Here is a 4,296-nt window from a genome sequence, read left to right as displayed (position 1 = left end):
TTCTTTGTTTTTGTTGCGTTGATGAAAAAGGTGAGAAGACAATGATCAATTTCATAAATGAAAGGTGAAGATAACGAACAGTGATCAATCTCATAACTCTTAGAAGCAATACAAAGTAGATAGTTGGGTAAACACGGATCCCTGGACACACCAGAGGTGGGATCAGGTGCCTAGGAGGAGTAAGCATCCACTGTCCTCTAAAGAATACAAAATTGAGAGCAGGGCAAACACGGAACTCCGGAATGATGAATTCTACTGCAGCTTTGCGTTGATACTACAGCCGTACGCCCCATCACCTATAGCTGGTGATGTCTTCACATTAGTGAAAAATTAATAAATGGACTGTAGAGCAAAACACAAACAAACCTTTAGCATACAAAATAACGTGATAGCTACGTATATTAAGATGTACTCATTAGAATTGCCAATATCTTCATGCTGAGAAGCCTCTTCCAAGATGATTGATGGGATATTGTTCAACGTCTCCCGCGAGAAATTTTAAATCATAGTGCCGGCGAAGAGCTGCAAAATTTAGGCCTGTCCTCGGCGCATACGGCATTTGAACAGGGGGATCTTTATCGTGAAAGGTGAAGTTAACGAACAGTAATCAATCTCATAACTCCTATAAGCAATGCGAAATAGATAGTTGGGCAAACACGGACCCCTGGACACACCAGAGGTGGGATCGGGTGCCTAGGAGGAGTAAGCATCCCCTATCAACCGGTCACACCCGCCGTGAGCCCTACATCCTGGTCATGTAAATGTAGTTATCCGTAGTCAAAATCAGTGTGCCAAGAACGGCCTAATAATCAGTATGAAACACATCAAACAGCATTTCACCCAATGATAAGTTGTATTGACGAACTAGATCGTTATAGCGACCATAGTATTTGCGGAATACTGACTACAATCGAGACTGCTGAAACTTCTGTATGATCTATTTGTCAGTAGGCTGTCTCGATTTAAAAACTTACCATACGCAGAACAAACTCTTGCGTATCGAATCAGCTGAGAGATATATAAACATCATATACAGGTGTTAATGGAATATTGCTACATACATGTAAATATGGGAAGTTGACGATGGAGAAGCTGAAATCATCCCGTTTGTCATATAGTTGAGTTGTCGTTTTGCCGTTAATGTCTACTTTCAATGAAGCAGAAGTGGACGATTCTGTGGTGTGGTTTATTTCGAACTCACGGGGATATATTGAATAGACATATGAATGATCACACGGCCTCTCACCTCTGGTCACCGCGGGTTCCAATTGCGCTCGCGCCGGTAAGTGAGAAAGTTTCCCAGTTTACTTTCGGAATGCCGGTGGTCTCTTCCCAGTTACATGTACATTGTATCTGGGATCTCTCTTCCCCCAAAAAATACTGGGCGCCAGTATATAACAGAAAAAGTGTTGAATGTGGCGAAAAACATCTCAAAACAAAACCAAATTTATCGTGAGGAATGGTCGTGTATAGTGTTGAAAAGTCATAGGTTTTGATGTTATTGATTTGGGAAAGGTTTTGCGATTTCAAGTTTACTAAAAGTTCTTTAGAATTTTTTTAGAATCCACTTCTGGCATATGTTGTCGCACAGTAAGTTTGAAGTTTCTCCTTCACAGCTGTTAATATTTTCGTGAGGAGCAAAGATAGGGGCTTGGTAGAGCACTTACTGGATCCAGCAATGTATCTTTGTTTGTAAGGGTTTTTAGGTAGTTTAGGAATCCAGTATAGGTAGAGTAACTCAAATTCATTCGACCCATCGACTGAGATATTAAATGTGTCTAAAACTGAAGCATGGTTTTGAAGAATTTCTGTTTTAAAAGGGTAGTTGGAGTACAAGTACGATTACCAAAAGTGGAATTAATACCAGGTTCGTTTAAAATACAGTTGTAACAATGAGCCTTACAAACAAAGACAATGTTGTTACTAGCTTTGAAAAATGGTCGATATCTAGGCACCGCAAAGGTTACTTATAATTAAAAAGTTTGGATGCAATAGTAGAAGTATAGCTGTAGGAAAAACAGGGTGTAGACTTGAACTTGAAATAAGTTGGAATACACGACTGAACCCTTTTATGACAAAGAATGTTGCTTATGTTGACGGTATCTTTTCCTTTGTTTGTAAATTTGAGCTTAAGGAACTGGCGGCATGATTTGGAAGGAATATCGTCCATGACCCGTGCTGGTTTAAAGAGCCAGTGATGGGCAACATCCATAATCATAGAGTTCAAGTGTTGAAAAATCAAAGTATAGACTAGCTGTAGCTTCTTGAAATAACGTATGTAAAACCCTCAATGGAACAGAGTAAAGTTTTCTACGAATATGATGTGGACCTAATTGTCTGTTGACGAAAGGCAAAAGTGATTCACATGTGACATCATTTACACTTGGTCTTTTAAATGAACGATGTTCATGACTGCGTTTTCGTCTTTGAGTATTGGGAAAGAGTCCCATCACATTCACGTTATTTCCTTGTGGACTAGTCAAATTTCCCACATAATATACATTATCATTGCATCCATATGGAAATGCAGTGCCTAGGGTCCTGATCCAGTGATCTTCTTGTTGTTTACGAAAAGGGGTGCTTAATGTTGGATTGTTTGTGTGATGGTAAATAAAAATCCGAAATCCTTAGCTTCATGGACAAGATGGAGTGGTCCGGTGCATTAAAATGCTTATAAAGAAGTTAGTTACCACCATTATTTATTTGAAATCTGTGCCCCCGATATTATTTTATTAAGTGAACCCTTGGTTTCTCCCACATAAATTAAGCCACAGGTTACACTCAATGGCGTAGACAACATTGGAAGATTTACAAGTCAAATTATCAAAAGTTTTGGTACAGAAACTACGTCCAGTGAGATTACTACTAAATGAATTTCTAGTGATCAGTGTATCACAAATGTTGCAATTTTTTGCAGAACATTTTGAGATTGAAAACATGGGGTCTGAAAAGGAATTATCAAAATATATCTTAAAGGAACATAAAAATCTTTAATTTGGGTATATGTATAAGAATTTTGGTTTCTGTACGGAGAAAGTCAAACTCAATAATTACAATGTATATCATAGGTTCTGACTTGTTTCGGTCGTTGGCCTACAGTGAAGGATTTTTCTACAGGTTGGATAAATCATCGGCCTTTAGCAACCAAATCAATATATCGATCTTTCCTTGTCCTGTGAGAATGCGGATTAGAATAGGTCAACAGTACCCTTTGTTAGTCCTAAGAGGCGACTATATGGGGTGGTCCTTCGGATGAGACCTCAAAAACCAAGGTCCCATGTCACAGTGGACGTGGCACGTTAAAGATCCTCCTTGCTCAAAGGCCGTAAGCGCCGAGAATAGGCCTAAAGTTTGCTGCCCTTCACCAGCAATGGTAACATCTCCATACAAGTGAAAAATTAAACAATATACAATCAGCCAACCAACTTATTGTGTCATTGTCACTTATTCTTTGCAGGCTTTTCGTTGACTTTTTCTGTTGTTGTTGTCACACACTTTACCAGTGTGTGTTTTCCCCTCGCCACCAGATATCTGAAACATTCTTGAGTGGAGCGAGAAAAAAAACACCATCAAATAAAATCGTACCAGAGTTTCTTTAGTACATAACAGACAATTATGGCGATAGTAGCACAGGTTGTGTGAAGGTCTCTTAAACTTCACTTGACTCGACACAACCTCCGCAATGCTCATGTTTCACTTCTAGGAATAAATATTCGTAAATCATTGATAACACCGGAAATAGGGTCCATGTAAGGCACCATTTTTAAAGCTTCTAAGTACATTTATCTTTTTTATTCATGGGGCTCTGTCTTCTTATCTTTTGAAAACTGTGTTCCGTGAAAGATTTCATGTCGTTATCCTCTACATTCTATTCATACTGTATGATAAATATTCTTGATCTTGATGGAACTTAAAACAGATTAACTTTCCTGGCATAAGATTCAAATGTGTTTTTAATCCTATGTAAAACTTATACGGTACCAATTTTGATGCACCAGATGCGCATTTCGACAAATTATGTCTCTTCCGTGATGCTCAACCGAAATGTTTGAAATCCGAAATAACTATGAAGTTTTAGATCTAAATATAGCCAAAAACAGCGTGCCAAAAAAGTGGAGCCAAATTCGTCCAAGGATAAGAGCTATGCATGAGGGAGATAATCCTTAATTTTGAAATGAATTTCTAAATTTTATAACAGCAATTAAATATACATCCGTATTTTCAAGCTAGTAACGAAGTACTTAGCTACTGGGCTGTAGAGACCCTCGGGGACAGTCCACCAGCAGAGGCCTCGAC

This window comes from Ostrea edulis, chromosome 9 (assembly GCF_947568905.1).
Source record: "Ostrea edulis chromosome 9, xbOstEdul1.1, whole genome shotgun sequence".
Taxonomy (NCBI): domain Eukaryota; kingdom Metazoa; phylum Mollusca; class Bivalvia; order Ostreida; family Ostreidae; genus Ostrea; species Ostrea edulis.
The sequence above is the reverse complement of the archived record's forward strand: the minus strand, read 5'-3'. Positions refer to the sequence as shown.